This window comes from Tympanuchus pallidicinctus, unplaced genomic scaffold (assembly GCF_026119805.1).
Source record: "Tympanuchus pallidicinctus isolate F22 unplaced genomic scaffold, pur_lepc_1.0 scaffold1, whole genome shotgun sequence".
Lineage (NCBI taxonomy): Eukaryota > Metazoa > Chordata > Aves > Galliformes > Phasianidae > Tympanuchus > Tympanuchus pallidicinctus.
The window spans coordinates 107,329,422-107,346,947 of record NW_026294618.1 but is presented as its reverse complement, the minus strand read 5'-3'; positions in this window follow the sequence as shown (position 1 = coordinate 107,346,947).

Below are 17,526 nucleotides of genomic sequence, written 5' to 3'. Positions count from 1 at the left end.
CACTTAGTATTATTTCTGCATTAGCATCATGACAGTAGAAATTTAGATCAGCATTTCACTTGAAATTGGAGCCTGATATAAAGACTGAAATCTTAATAAAAACACTACACCTAATGGTGTTTGTATTTGATGTTTATATTTAAAACAAAATAACCTTTTGTCTATTCTTTTTGATGTTTAGTTGCTGGTCTTTATTCTGCAGCTATTCATATAGTATCCTGGAAGTTGCAATGCATCATTAATAATCATTTAATTAATTCTACAACATTCCTTCATATCACTGCTATATACTAGAGCTAAGACTGGCTGTCATTTACCAAGAAAAGGTTGTTATTTTTGCTGTTAAGTGTCTGCATGCTGTTTTGAAAATAACTCTTCTGTTTCCATGTCTTCTGTGCTTGAACAGCACAGCACATACTAGATAATTTACCAGATATTTTGAAGACTGCTACTTGTCAATATCTGCTAGTTCCATTTTGTATCTCTCATTTGAAGAAGGTGTCCTTTGACTTATTCCTTTATTTGGATTCTTACTACTCTATAGTAAGAGTACCCAGTCAGTGCTTGGGACTCTACTGACAACCTTTTAAAAATATGCACAGAAATGGCCAATTGCCACAAGATCCAACAAAGAGCCCAACAACATAGTTATAACAAAAGTAATTTGCCCCTACAAAGCAACTGATCTCTCTGAAACAGAAGCTGTAAATCGTTACCCTACTTCCATGATTACATCATGAATCCTTTCCACTCATTTTCTTATGGGACAGAGAGAAAGAACCAGCAGAAGATGAAAAACTGTATGATTTCATAAAGTAAGGGAAAACATCTTGAAACAGCTCAGAATTACCAGAGTTTGATATGAAAGTATATTAGAAAAAAAATACGCGTTTGATTGCTGAGGCAGATTTTTTATCAGCTGCTTGTCTGGTTCCTGCTTTACACATTTACTTGGAGGCCAGATAGGTAGGAAAATTTCAGGAGAACAGAGCTCATTCATTCATCCTGCAAATGTGGTAATATTGGAAGTAGCACAGGGGTGCGTTGCCCAATAGCTCCTCTTTGCAGTTGCTACTGCTCTCCTACAGGCCCAAATTCTTACCACACATTTCCTTTTCAGCACAGCTTTAATTCCTCTTCAGAAACAGCACAAGATAAACTTCAGGAAATGTAAATGGCCTGGTCATGGGATTATTACAACCTCATGTTTTCTGCACTTATTTTTTTTTTCCAGTGGTTTCAAAACACATCTTTCTGAGGACTCCCTAGCAGCTTGCACCCATAAGCAGCACAGATTTGTCAGCAACACAGGATTATCTTGATTATCTCACAATTCAGAATCTGTTACTTCTGAAAAGTCTTCTATTAGATGTCCCTAACAAAAATCAAACTTCTATTCAGTGTGTTACATACCTACCATGGGGAAATCTGCACTTGGCATTTACCCTCTTGCTTCTACATTTTTTTCATTACTGCTCACACTTCCAATCACATTCAAGTGAAACAAAAGACACCTGTGCTGTAAGTCAGACTGCTGTGTCTTTTCAGTGATGAGGAAAGAGTTCATGTGATGCAGTAAATGATTTTGGTTTAACTTCTTGAAATGCTAAAATGGAGGCTTGAAAGTAAGGACTCTGGAAGTAAGAGATTCTGATTCTATCCTTTAATCATTAGACATCATCTGGCCTATCAATTCTGTGGAATTTCCTAGTTTTATTGGTGTATAAAGTACACAACCAAGCTTATAATAGACCTCCTTAGCATTGTAAAAATACACAGGATTTTTCTTCCAAAAATAGGCATCAAATCTGTAAAATCTGTGAAATCTGTATTGCACTGGAATAGAGTTGTATTTCACTTGTACAGCCTGCAATAATGCTGTGAATCTCTGGAGAGATGAACTTTTTTCTATAGAGTCTGAATCACCTTTCTTTTAAAATGCTCCTAAGTGTGAAATTAGTGTTGTCCCTCGAAGTGCACGAGAATAATTGTCAGTAATTGAAGACATTTTGGGGGTTAATTATATAAAAATTGGTAATAGAGGAATACTACAGGATTTATTGAGTTTTGCAGTTCATGTTTAGTTTTCAAATTGCAAGAGTTGGAAGACTGTGGTAAGAAAGAATAAAAATCCATTCAAAGCTGTTAAAGCAAATTAAGGTTCACTAATACTTTGGAAGACAAATGGTCCAAGTGAGGTAATACATAAAAGACAATAAAAATACTCTTGACATATACCATAGATTTAAAATATCAAATGTTTTAAGATGCCATATGATGGATATATATTTTTTTTCACTGAATTTCTGTTTAAATGATTGGAATTTCTGTTTTATTTTGAATTGTAAAAGAGGAACACTCTTACAGTTCTAGGAGAAAAGCCTATTCTAACTTAGCACCTCTATAATTTTGCCTGGGATCTGTTGTGCTCTGTGCATGCTGAGAGCCAAGAGTAGCAGTGCCTGCTATGACCTCAATCTGTATTTTTGAAAGAGAGTGGGAGAGTTTTGGGGGCAGTTTCTAACCAAGACTTGTTCTAATTACGCAGTGTCAGAAATAAATGTAATGTTGAAAAAGTAAAGTAATTGCATTTACTGCCGTTCTTCATCCTGGAAGAAACTTCGCAACCCCAGGAGTAATTGAAGCATCTCACTCCTTTTCCTGGAAGAAGTGCTGTAGAACAAAGACAGAAATGAGAGAAATGACCCTTAATGTTACAAGTCATAGCGCCAGAGTTTTCAAAACCTGTTCTGTATTTCCATGCGAAAAGAAACGTCGTGGTAATTCTGAATGAATAATTAAAAATGATCAAACAAATATTGATCTGCCCAGGAAGTATATTGGTACAGAAATGTTTCCTTTTTGAACATGCTAGCATAGGAAGAACACTAGGTGGTATTTTGCACGTGCACATGATAGCACAGAATATTTTACATCTGAACAGCCAACACACAGACCTTTCAAAGGACTGGATCACAGCAATTTAACGTAGTTTTTCTTTTAAGTTGCTGTTTAAAAGTATTACGAGAAAAAATATATCTTTTTCCAATCTTTTATTTTCCAATAAAATGGTCACTCTATCTTCAGCAAAAAATCTGGAGGTTCATGAGGATGATCACTGATATTTTTCACTTAATGAGAAACGTTAAGTAGAGGAAAACAAAACAAACTGTTACATTTCTGATAACTAAAGGCTATCTAGATTTTTTTTTTAAATCTTGTAAAAAATAAAAAATATCTTATTCACAACTTTGACTGTGTGCTAGGCAAACCATGAAGGCACTGATTCTGCAAAATTGTTTTTTTTGCCCAACAAAAAATGAAACTTCACAAAAAAGAATGACATGCCTGAGTATGCACTCAGGAGAGCATAGTTTATATGGCTATGAAGAAACTGAGTTAATTCTGTTCTTATACAAACATTCAGAACTTGCTCTTTAAATAACAGTTTGTGGAATAAGGGAACATGCAGTGGTTTTGAGTGGTGTCTGCCATGTAGTAATGGTAATCACATGTGTACCAATCAATAGCCACCCATGCCCAAACACTGAAGTAGTAAGTATGATACATCAGTGAGCAAATGAAATATTCAAGAGATGAAGCCAAAGTGGTCTGTCTATAGAGGGGATGCCCCTGGCTAGTTATAAGGAATGGAAGAGGACATGTGTTTAGATATGTCAGCTAACTACAAATGCATATGATCAAACAAATTGAAATGGATGTACAAGCTGCAGCTAATGAAATTTGTGAGATTTTTAATAGATTGGGGTGCATTAAATATAGAATATCTCATACTCCTGTAGGTACTGATACGTTTTCTGAAGTAGATGTGCCATGTAAAACTCAGGTAAGTCTCAATGACAGAATACAAGTCGAACTTCATCAGATGGCTGAATCATTTTGAGTGAATTTGGGCACTACTGACTGAGTTATGGACACTGTGTGAGAAGAAAATAAAGGTACAAGAATTATACAGATAGAAAAGACAAATAACAGTCTACCTAAAGTAGTTCCCCAAACTACTAGGTGAAGAGGCCACAGTATTAGAAAATGCAAGAAAGCTTTTAGTTTTGAATATGAGCCAATAAGCCCAGCAAGTCCTACTGTATGAAGAATTTTTTCCTTCAGTTCTTTGTTCAAAAGAGACGTGTACATGATGATGATAAGAATAACTATATTTCACAGTTCCAGCAGCATCAGATTTTTAGGAGTGTTTTGCTTCATATCTTAGAGAATGTAGACAGAGTGCCATCAGGTAGTAGTCAAGTAGTGATCAGCTCCAAAAGAAGAAGGCTTGATTTCTATAAAGGAGAAAGAACATTAGACTAAACAGAAAAATACTTCTTGTTTAGCCTTGAAGAATTCACCTGCTGCAGGGAACTGGCTGTATGGAGCACGGTTTAGCAGGGGGGTTGGACTCAATGATCTCTAGAAGTCCCAACCAATTCTCTGGTTCTGTGATTCCACAATCTAGTTATGGAGAAGAAAATAAATACTGAGACTTGAGATTTTAAAAATGGATTTGCATATATTAGTGGAGTACTTCAGAACAAGGAGACCTGGAAAAAATTCATGAGCTTGTTCCCATACTTGAAGGTATTTGCCGTAATTTTTTATGGTCAAGTGCATTCTTCAGACAAAAAAGTAATGTCTGTGAGTTGACTGGCAGAAGAAAAGCCTTTGGAATACAGAAGACTCTATTACAGAGGTATCTTTACTGATTTTATTATTTCTTTTTTTTAATCAAGCAAGATCTATGATCTAACGTGTTATGCACTATTTTAATATTTACTAGCATGAGCTTCAAATAGACCATATAAAACAATGTAAAACAATAACAGAAAGCTCACTCTTAACTTGAGCTCAGATACAGCTTCTTGCTCAATGCCTAGAAGTCAGGATTATTATTAAAAAGTGATTGCCTTCATAAAACCTGCTGTCCTTGGTGATGCTTTATTTTATATTAAAACCTCTCTTTTGAGAAGGAAGGTGGAATATTTGACTTTTCCTATCGATCACCATCACTACCATTTTAAAACATGCTTAACTGAGATGTTACATGGCTGGCAAGAAATTTCTACACTTCTATGAATGCTTTATCTTTAGCTACATTGGAAATGTGAGTGCAAGGTCAATCTAAAAGCACATTTTCTTTAATAATAATCCCTTCTTTTAAGCAGCTCACACATACTGCTGAGTAGTGCAGGAGTACTCTAACATTATCCAGTTTCAGTAAGGTCTTTCAAGCTTGCAGTGTCTTCAAGGCCATAGTCTGATACTTCGAAGTCTCAAAACCAGGACCTTCTACATGGCTGCACTCTTAGCAAAGCCTTTCCCCTTTTTCCTTGCGATTTTTCATGACTTAATTGGAAACAACTTTAAATGCCTTTTTTAATTTTTTTTTTTAAATGACAGTAGTATAACATCTGCATTTTCAGCAGTAATCCATTTAATCACATTAGGTTATAAAGTGAAATTCTTATACTCAGTGTAAATCTTGAGGAACCCATACATTCAGTCTTTAAGCATCCTTGACTCATCATCTTATATACTTTCATCAATATTTTAATAGCCAGTCATAAAAATGTAGTTTGATGGATAATTCTCTAAACCTGTTTTAGTTTTGTTGTTTCTCTAAAAAGTTGCAGCTCTCCAAGTGTTTTCTTACTGTAACTTCTATACCTGAAACTAATTCCAAGCATTCAAACATGCAAAGATAAACCCCTAGCTAGCATAAATTCAGAATCTGGTAGTACTATATGAGATTTCACAGTAGAAGAGTCTGATTCCAAGGTAAGAAAATCTTTGTCAGTATGAAGGATCCTGCTTTTAATTGAAACATAAGAATTTCACCTTCAACTGAAGCATATTTATGTGTTCTGTACTTTGTAGTTGATGTCATATTAGTGTGAGTCTAGGTGCCTGAATTCTATTTTAATCATGTTTTCAGTCCTCACATGCTTTATTAAATGTAGCTGTTTCTGTCTGAAGTTAGTCATTTGTTCCAGTGAAGTTAAACACAGACACTGTGATTTCTGTTCTAATTTCAGTTATCTGTAGCTATTTTGCAGCAAGTTCAGTAGTGTTTATTCACCTACTTCTTTCTAGTTAATATGACAAAAGTAAAACTCCGTACAGTAAAATATATTCTTTATAAACATTAAGGAATTCTAGGTCAGAACTGCCCTGAGGATATCACCCACATAAAACCATACATGATAATAAGAACTCTGAAATAAATACCTAAACTAAATGTTTACTTAAATGCCTTCCTGAGGGACACTATCTTAAGTATGGGGGATGACTAAACACACTTCTGCTAGACTGTCAGAATCATAGAATCATTTGAGTTGGAAGGGACACTTAAAGGTCACATAGTCCAGCTCCTCTGCAATATACAGGAGCACCCACACTTGATCGGAGCCCAATCTTAAATATTTCTGAGCACAGAGCACCCACCACCCCTCTGGGCAACCTGTTCCAGTGCCTCATCACCATTATTGTAAAAAACTGCTTCCTTGTGTCCAATCTCCATCTCCCCTCTTTTCATGGGAAATCATTTCCCCTTGTCCTATCGCAAGCAAAAGAGTCTGTCCCCTTCTTTGTCACAACTCCCCTTCAGATATGAAGAGGCTCAACAGCCCCAGCTCTCTCAGCCTGTCCTTGCAGGAGAGCTGTTCCATCCCTGGGATCGTTTCTGTGGCCCTCCTCTGGACACGTGCTAACTAGTCCACATCTCCCCAGTACCGAGGACTCCACATCTGGACACGGTGCTCCAGGTGAGGTCTCACAGCACGGAGCAGAGGGGCAGGATCACTTCCTTTGTCCTGCTGTCCACATTTCTTGTGAGGCAGCCCAGGACACGCTTGGCTCTCTGGGCTGTGAGGGCACACTGTTGGCTCATGTCCAGTTTGCCATCCACCAGTAAGCCCAAGTCCTTTTTGGCAGGGCTGCTCCATCCTTACCTCCTCAGTTTGTACTGAGAGCGGGGTTTGCTGTCACGCAGGTGCAAGACCTTGCACTTGGATTTGTTGAACCTCGTGTGCTTTGCCCGGCTCCGTTGCTGGAGCCAGCCTGGGTCTCTCTGGATGCCATCCCGTCCCTCAGGCCTGTTGGCTGCTCCACACAGCTTGGTGTCATCCACAGGCTTGCTAAGGATGCACTTGATGCCACTGTAGATGTCAGTGATGTTGAAGAGCACGGGTGCCTGTAGTGATTTCTGAGGGACTCCACTCATTACTGATCTCCATCTGACCACCACCCTGCGGGTGTGATCTCTCAACCCGATCATCCTCATGTGTTGAATAGTCCATCCACCAGATCCCCTCTCTTTCCAACACGGAGAAAAGATATTATGGAGCACCGTGTCAAAACCTTACTGAAGTCCAGACAGATGACATCAGCGGCTCTTCCCTTTTCCACTGATGCAGTTACACCATCATAAAAGGCCAGTATGCCTCTATACATAAACAAGTTTCCCATGCAAGTGTGTTCCTTTCTTTTCCAGCTCTGTAATGTTATCAGAGAAGCAGGGGTGTAGGATCATTGAGAAAGCTCTGAAGAGAATTGCACTGCCATATTTTCCTTCTGACAGATTTCTGCTAGGAAAAGGCCAAGTAGAGGGGAAAATAACTGAAAATGATACTGACACTCACTTCTGAAATAGTAATAGCAATACAAAAATTGTGTTATTCAGAATGTTCTAGAACAATAAGGAACTTGATAAAATAACAATAGCAAAAATAAATAAATAAATAAATAAATAAATCACCCAACAGCAACATTGTACAGATGCTGAATACTTTATGAGAACTCTTTCTTTAAAACTTGAAAAAAATACATCGTTCTTTTTGAAGAATGACTGTATAGTATTGATGCTTGCTTATTCAGTGACTATGCATGCCATGGAACTCACATGGGTTTTTGAACCATATTTTGAAGACTACACAATAATGAGACTGGATTTTATTTCAGTGTGTTTAAAAAAAAAAAGAACCATTAAACAAATTTCTACTACATGTTTAATGTTACAGTCTTCATGCGTTCATCTCTCACTTTCTTAAGCAAAATCCTTACAGCGTGTCATCCCTTGAAGAACCATTGGACTAAACTAACTTTTGACCCACAAGTGGTAATTATGAAGTGTGATTTCAAAAGTGGAAGGACCCAGTGTTGCAACTTAGACTACTAGTTAATTTTTTTAAAGTAATGATACTGAATCACCAACTGAACTCAGTGTTATTACACATGAGCAAATCTGGAATAACGCTATTGCGTTCATGTTAAAAGTCAATGAACTATATCAGAATTATATTACCTCAAGTGAGATCATAAATTGATCCCGTAATTGGACCTTTAGTTTTAAATATAATATTTGCAATTGATCGTTCTGTCAAGGGAATAGACAACTGTATCTCGACAGCATTCAGAGCCTATTAGAACAAGCTGGGAGAGGGTGACTACATGACAAATATCCAATTCAGTAAAATGAAGATGAGTAAAACTGAAAATACAGTGCTGATTTTGAAGTCGATGTTCCTTTAACTTAACATTTGTATTTGCAGTGCTTAGTGTGGTAGCTTAACACAAAACAGGTGGTAGTGAGGGGTGTGATGTCTGTAATTTCTTTCCCCCTCCCCCCCCCCCCCCCCCTTCCTTCCTTTCTTCCTTCCTTCCTTCCTGCCTTCCTGCCTTCCTGCCTTCCTGCCTTCCTGCCTTCTTGCCTTCTGGCCTGCCTGCCTTCCTGCCTGCCTTCCTGCCTCCCTGCCTCCCTTCCTCCATTCCTCCCTCCCTCCCTTCCTCCCTTCTTAGCATTAGTCTATCTTAGTCATGTTCAAATGACTGCCCATTTGCAGCTAGGGTGCATCACAGTATTTTCCACAATGATCTTGTCAAGACCAAAACTAAGCTTGCTGGCTTTTAGCCAGCTAAAAATAATCATGTCTTATGATAAGGGTATATAACATCTTTCAGGACTAAATTGTTTCTAAGGGAAATTATTTCAAAGGAGAAAGTACATACTGAAAAAAACATGAACTCTTCAGCCGAGCTTTGAAAGAACCCATAATTTGCAGTGCAGATAGCCCAAATCAGCTAATCTGACAGAAATACAAGTTTGCTCCCCCCTATGTAAAATCTATTTTCAGTGCAGATGAAAGACCTAATGAGTTGATAGTCCCTTTATAGCATTTCTCCAGCTCTCCCTTGTGGGCCAACAAGTTGTCCTACAAGTCAACTTTGCAGAAGAATCTCAACAGGACCAGTTAAGGGGAAGGCTCAGAAATTCTGAGGAATCCTTCATGTAGATAATCTTTGCAGTGGAATCAATTGAACTTGCTTTGGAGGCAGCTGAGAAGATTAGCTGACCAGTCATGATACTTTCTGCTTATGGTCTTGGTGGTTTGGGGTCAGACATATGTACTGACTAGGAAAGTCTGCTGGGCCTTGGTATGAAGGTATGCCTGTGATTTCAAGCTCCAGGAATAGAGTTTTCTCAGATGATGATGATTCTTCTTATACATAGTTTCTATCCTAGTAGTTACAGGCACTGGAATTGTACTCATACATACTCTGCTTTTCATCTTACCTGTAAGACGTTATCCTTCTGCTTCCTTTTCGTAATGTATGCTACTGACTTGGGTAATGAAAAAGGTTAAATTGACAGACCTGTTAATGAGAAACTGGCTTTAATTTCAGTGTTTGTGTAATTTTGGTCTGGCAAGAATCATTGTGGATTATTTTAATTTCTTTCAGGAATCAATGGCACATGAAACATAGACATGAAAGATGTCAAGAAACACAAAACCTTTGAAAAACTCAGTAATAGTTGTGGTATTGGAGTCAGAAGACTTAGGAGGCTTGGGCCTCTACTGCATTTCTGTCTGAAGGTGTTGGGTTTTTTTTTTCTTTTTTTGGGGTGTCATAGCTCTTCCCTTCTTTGAAGATGTGAGGGGATGATGCTCTTTATCATTTGGCATCCACCAGCCATTCCTGGCTGTGAAAAGAGAACTTTTGCTGTAAGAAGTCTATGATTGTTTTCTTTAAATTTGCTGCAAGAGGTGAAATCATTTTGAAAGAGCAAGAAGAAAGCCTTGAGGAGCTATGTATGAAAATGACTTGATTTGGTATATCCCACACTGCTATCATGCAAACAAGCTTTGGAGCAAGCGTAGCAGTGCTGAGGAAAGACCTGCTCAGGCACTGCCTGTCAGGGGTGGACAGGGCTGGCAGCTGCAGGAGGCAGCAGTGAGTGCAGACCTCGTCTGAGATTCACCTCCTGGGGCAAAGCTGTTCCCACTGGACAGAGTGGGATGGCGCACAGCAGTCCCAGGGCAGACCCTGAAGTACCAAAGACAGAGAGGCACTTACTGGCTTTACTTTTTTATTGTTTTTATTATCGTCCTTTTAAATTCTATTGTCCTTTTAAACTGTTTATTTGGCTTGAAAAAGAGTCCTAAGGAGCAACTGGAATGGACTTTCATGCTGAACTTCAGCCCTTCTTCCTGACCAAACCGAATTCTTCTTCTTCTCCGAAGGAACAGTTGCATCTGTAGCTTCTCTGACACCACTGGGAGGCTGCAGGGAGCTCAGGGCTGTCCACACAGCAGCTCAGAGAGCACCAGTCCCAGTCCTGCCCTCTTTCTCAGGGCTCACCTTGAGGTGGCAGGTAGCTTGAGGCTGTCTGCTGATCTGCTCCTGTTGTCCCAGCACATCAGTTTTGTGGACACCAGTCCCAGTCCTATCCCTTCCCTTCTCCTCAGAACTTGGGAATCACAGAATCACAGAATCACGGAATTGTAGGGGTTGGAAGGGACCTCCAGAGATCATCGAGTCCTGCCAAAGCAGGAAAGAAGAGGGGAGAGGTGTTGAGGAATGGCAAGAATGGGAGATGAGAAGGAAGGCAGCTAGGGAGCAGCAGCTGGCACAGGAGCTCTCTGGCAGATGATGACATTTCAACACCGAGATGGAAATTGAGAGCCCCTGCTGCACTGCCAACAGATATGGTGATGCCACCGGGCAAGCATGATGTTACAGTGCTTGCCCAGGCCTGATGGAGATGGATCCACCTCCACTGGTCCTTCCTCTGGAGGTAGATCCACCTCCACAGGCTTGACATCATCTTCATGTGGGTCAGTTTCCATTGGTTCAGGTTCTCTGCTGCTCCCCTGAAGCCTAAGCTTCTTTGGTGAAGGAGGATTCATCCTCCCCCGGAAAGGTTCTCTTTAATGTGTTTTCAGTGATTCTTCTAATAAAGATCTGAAAGACCTCATGGCACTCCACAGCTCCTCATGGTGGCACACAGGGTGTGCATGGGCAGCACTGCTCTCTGGTGATCCTTGTGGGCCCCTTCCAACTCAGGACATTCTGTGACTCTGTGGTAAGGCTTGATGGTGAGGCTGTTCTCACATGGTCTACACTGTCTCACTTATGCACCTGCAGCACCTGTCTCAGCTCTGGATTTCTGCATCCAGAGTTTTTCTGGTAAAGGTAAATCTTCTTTAAGCAGCTGCATGAGATATTTAAATCAACCTGAACAGCTTTGCTGCAAGCAGGAGGATCCACTGTGTATCTTCACCTACACAAATCAGCTGGGGAAGCATTTTTTGGCACGAAAGAGAAAGTCAGGGGTCAACATTTTTCTCAGCATCCATACAGCTGTTTCAGAAAGAAGAATCTAGGCATGGCCTGAAACCAAGGAACAAATGTGTAAGTTAACTGTACGCTGCAGACATAGCTTAAATGCAATTAGCTCTTTTGTTTAAGAATAAACTGACTCTAACCACTTCTTGGGTATGTGGTTCTTTCAAGACAAAGAGGCAAATAACTCAGTTACATTTAGAAAAATGGCTTTAATGAACAGGAAAATGGCATTTAATCTTCTGGTGCATCCTGCATTTTATGAGTAAATTCCATGGGAAACTGTAAGTGGAATGTAATTATTTTTAGAATAGAATCCTTTGTTATTAGCTACGTAGCTGTCGTGTGTACATAAAGAACCCTGCTGCACAGACAAAAGAGTGGAAAAGTTTCCTGTAGAGTTTTCTGCTATTGAAAGAATGAAAATTGAAGCAGAGGGGTGAACTTTTGGTTCACAGATTCAAACACTGAATGTTAAACCTGGCTGAGAGAAAATCACTTTATTCCGATAACTGGATTACTTAGAACAAAAATAGAGAAAATTAAGAACTGAAGAGCAGAAAATTAAGGTGGAATGCAATTTAAAGAGTAAGTAGATGATGTAGGCTTTCATTTTCATCCCCCCTCAGTGTCCAGCTAATTAAAATTACAATCAAAATGAAAGTCTAAACTTGTAAATATCTCTAGCTAATGATTTTGTCTTTTTAATCATCTTCACATTCAAAGACTTTATTTTATTCATTTAGAGCTTTACAATAAAATGAAATTGTTTTTCTCTAGTAAAATCCTTTTAATTTTCTTTATCTGTTGCTTTTTACATCATACATTATGTATTTTTCTTTTTTCTTTTTAATTTCTGCACAGTATTCTCTGCATTTTATAGTCTGTGCTCTTATGCATTTACTTAAACTATTATAAAGTTGGATGCAATAAAGCGGATAATGAAAACTTTTTGCTTAGCATAAAATCACTAGGGTTGCATCTGCTGGCTTGCAAAGTAATCTAGACAAACATTACCTTTCTTTGTGAGGTACATATGCAGATACAATGAGTTTCTAAGCCGCTGATCACATACAACTTTAAGTTTAGACAGAACAGTAAGCATTCAACTTTCTTCCTATGGAAAAGAATGGATTTGCCTGGATTTATAGACTACTGTCCATAGAAAATGGCTCGATTTTCTATGAGTTTTCAGGGAGCTCTTTCAAGAGGTTCAAGAATCAAAAGGAATAAAAGATGTTTGTAACACACTAAGCAACAATGACTCATCTTTCTGACCCCAGCATCCTAAAAATTAGTGTTCATTGTCCATGTATTTTGCACTTTCCAATAATATGGGAATGCAAAATAACTGCCAAAAAATGGATACAAATTTAGAGCCTTTGTTTTTGCATCCATGAAACGTATGAAAAAACTTTAGCTTCGTGGCAAAAAAATTATTTTGAAGCTTTCTAAACTGAGTGCGAGGAAGCCTTGAAAATATAGGACAAATTATTATCTGTGATTTGTCTTCATCACTTCCCTCATTTTGGCTCATATCTCATTTCAATAGAAAATACTGATTTAAATTGGATACTAGGGCTAAGACATAGCCAGTCATAACAGTGTATCGTAACGCAAAGAAATACAATGATAGTAACATAGTTCATTTCAACCTCAGTTTTGCTTTGATTCAGCTACAACGAAATCTGAGGATTCTGATCTTGATCAAATCTACCCTGAAGTGTCTGCCAAATGTCTAGGGAGGTTATTAAACTTCTGGCTGGAACAAGACAGTGCTTCAACTTGATTTTCTTAGGAATTCTGCTTGAAGGAAAGAGAATGTCAACATTATACCCTCTCTTGCAACATATTTATCATTATTATGTTGACACGGATGTGCATACATACACATCTCCATTGAAATATCCTCATTTGACAGTGGCAAAAGCAAGGCCAGATTTTGGCCCAGCATCGTTTGGAATTTCTAACAATATATGTTCCCTGGTTCTGAAAGGCAACTTTCATCTGGCTGCTTGGAAGATCTCCAAGAGTTTGAGCTCTGCAAGGTTTGAAAGAGATAAAGTGCATATTTTCGTGTGTTTAGAATTCATATAAAATACGGATTGGTTTCATGTTCCATTGATACCACTGATTGCAAAGGAAGTATTCCCAACATTTGGGAAGATGTAATTGGGCTTGAAGTTTTAAACTTTATGCGTGGAAATTAATTTGTGTGCATTAACGCTGATACATCAGTCATTTCACAAGGCCATTTGCCAAACAGAGTGCCACGATATTGTATATATGTACAAACACAAATGTGAGTTTTGATAGCCCTCTAGACCTGAAACCTTTTAAAATATCCAGTGTTTACCTAACCTTGCAAAATGGTTTTAAATAGCCAGAAAGAAATTGCAATGGAAGACAACTTCATAATAATCACTAGAAATATTTTCTAGCAAAAACTGTGTGGGTAAGATGAGGGGATAAGCATAAGCTGCCCAAAATAGGCTGTGGACTGGGAGGATTGTGGTAGAATGGAAGTACGGTGGTTCTCAACTGTCTTTTTCTTAGTGACTGATCTAACATCTCACTGTTTCCAAAGGTAGTGGCTTGGGTTATGGCTGTTTTCTTCATGTCAGCGCTAGTGCTTGCATCACAGCTTCAGCAAGGCATGTTTGCCTAAAATGAATTCATGAAAAAAGCAATCAGTTTTTGATCAACAAACAAATGGATCTAGTTTACAAGGAGATTGATCAGGAACCAGAGAGGGCAGAAGTGAGGAGGGGCTGCATGGCTGGGAGCTGGGTGAAGGGAAGAACATAATTGTCTTTTGCAGTAGTGAGCCAGACATTCAGGTGGAGCAGTTGTATCAGAAAACTTCTTTCAGACAACCGTAGCCCAATGGTTTAATCACAGAAAGGTCTGCGTACTGCCAAGGGCTGCTAGTGCAGCTGAGTTGTGGAGTTGGGCTTTCAAGCAGTGGAAAACTGAAGCTCTGATGTGTGGGGGGAAGGAGGAGGGGGGGGGGTGATGCTCCTTAATTAGCTGAGAATAGGGTTTAAACGTTAGTTTTTGTCTAGGGCAAACAGTTTCACTGTTTATCAGTGTGTTCTGATCAGATAAAGATATGACACTTCTGGTGTAGCTTTTAAGAATAAGCAAGTTGATTTGACTTCAGTGAAAATAGAAACCATTATATACTATTCAAAGCATTCTTTTGTTCATTGAAGTCTTTCTCTATATCATTTTTAAGCATTTGTTAGGACTGGAATTCTTACACTGTGGCCTATTGTGCAGTTTGTAGAGGCCTGTGAAGTTCTGTGATTTTAGTTCTGCTTAAAAGACAGATAAAATACACTAAATATTTTTTTACTGTAGCTTTTCCTTACAAGCAACTACTGCTTTGGCCACCAGATTTATGATTACTCTGCAGAAGAGGAGGTGTTTCAGAAAAGAGGTGCTCTGTGAAATAGTTACATTATGTATTAAAATATAATGTTTGAAAACATTTGATTGGCAGCCTTGCACATTTAGTAACATTGACCTTCAGTGGCTTGAAATACTATTGTAATTTTTCAATTTGCTATTATAAAATCCAGATTTCATAAGCATATTATTATCTTTCCATTATGATTACTTATTCCATCTGAGGTCTACAATGCTTTTCTGTAACATCTAAATGGAAATGGGATTAGGATGAGATTCTGTCACTCTGGAGACTTGTGGAAAAAGGTGGGAATATGCACAGAAAAGGTCATTTCTTAGGGGCAAGATGAATGAAATGACAGTGAGCTATGATGAAGGACAGTACTAGCAATTTTACATATTTCTAAATTGATTGTTTTATGTTGGGGAGACTAATGTGAAGAATAATGCACCCTTATTTTCTTAGAATCAAAGAATCACCAAGGTTGGAAAAGGCCTCCAAGATCATTCAGTCCAACTGTCCACCTGTCACCAATATTTCCCACTAAACCACGTCCCTCAGTACAACATTCAAACATTTCTTGAACATCTCCAGGGTAAGTGACTCCACCACCTCCTCGGGCAGCCTGTTCCAGCACCTGACCACTCTCTTGGAGAAGTATTTCCTAACATCCTACCCGAATCTGCCCTGGAGCAACTTGAGGCCATTCCCTCCAGTCCTATCACCAGTTACACAGGAGAAGAGGCCGACACTCACCTCACCACAACCTCCCTTCAGGTTGGTGTAGAGAGTGATAAGGTCACCCTTGAGACTCCTCTTCTCCAGACTGAAAAATGCCGGCTTCCTCAGGCACTTCATTGCCCTTCTCTGGACATGCTCCAGTGCCTGAATCCTTCTTGCAATGAGGGGCCCAAAACTGAACGCAGCACTTGAGATGCATGCAGCCTCACCAGAGCTGAGTCCAGAGGGATGATCACTGCCCTGCTCCTGCTGGCAACACTATTTCTGATACAAGCCAGGATGCCATTGGCCTTCTTGGCCACCTGGGCACACTGCTAGCTCATGTTCAGCCAAGCACTGATCAATACCCCCAGGTCCATTTCCTTTATGCAGTCTCCCAGCCACTCTGCCCAAGCCTGTAGCATTGCCAGGAGCTGCTGTGGCCAAAGTGCAGGACCTGGCACTTGGACTTGTTGAACTTTGTCCCATTGGCCTCAGCCCAGCAATCCAGCCTTTCCAGATTGCTCTGCAGGGCCTTCCTACCCTCAGGCATATTGACACCTCCGTCCAATTGGGTGTCATCTGCAAACTTTCTAAGGATGCATTTCACAATAGGCACATATATAAAAAATCAAGCTTAAAAATAATTCATGGAAACAATGTCACTTTCTTAAGTTACTAAGTGGTTTCGTATGAATTGCTTTTTTGTTTTTTTTTTTGGTGAATGCAGTTGCTGTCTCTGACTTCATGGGATAACTTTAGTAACAAAATCTAGCTTATTGAATATTCAGAAATTACTGGACAAATAATTAATAACATGCCCTGTGATTTTTCTGGCAAGCAATGATTATAATCAGACTAATAAAGGTGACCTGTGGCTGAAAAATGGAATCAGGACTCCTTTGCCTTATGAAGAACTCCCGTCAAACCTCATCTCGCTGTGATGAACAGCTTTATGGAGGAAACTATGAGCACAGGTAAAACATAATGGCATTTAAAACCTGTTAGTGCATGCACTTGAAAACTTTTCTTGGTTTGAATCTTGCTTTGGAGGGGGCATTCTAAAGCAACATCAGGATGACAACCTTTAGTTCTCACAAGGAACTGAACATGTCTTTCGCAGCAACACTGAAAATTTGCTGGAAATCTGCACTTTTTTGCAGGTTGAGATGCACTGTTTTAAAGGTATACGACAGCCTGAGTTATAGGCAAGTTTGTAGGGCCTCTTGAAACATGTATGAGGACTGCTCCAAAAGTAATGCCTTATTTATTACGATGGCCCACAACATCAGAGGTAGATGTTGTCTGTGTGGCAGTAGAGGTCAATATTCCTGCCAATATTCCATTATATTTTGTCGCTGTGAGACACAGGGGCGCTGTGACAGGACGGCATCCGACGTGGAAGTGCTTAAGAAGAAAAAGAGCATCACTGAATTCCTCCAGGAAGAAAAAACAGCACCGCTGACACTTGCTGAACAAGGATGGAGATCAGACAGCGGGTGTGAGCACAGTGAGGTGGGGGATGCTGCAGTGGCCATGTTGCAGGCAGCCATGCCCAGCTGTCGCACCACAAAACGAAGAGCTCTTGCTTATTGCTGGAGAAAATGCATCTCTACCGATGGCGACCGTCGAAAAAGAGTGCCTTGTAGAAGAGAGATCTGTGTTTTGACAGCGTTATTGTGCGCTTTGCTGTAATTTCCGTGTTAATAAACGGGAGGCATTACTTTCAGAGCAACCTGCATATAATAACCCTCCGA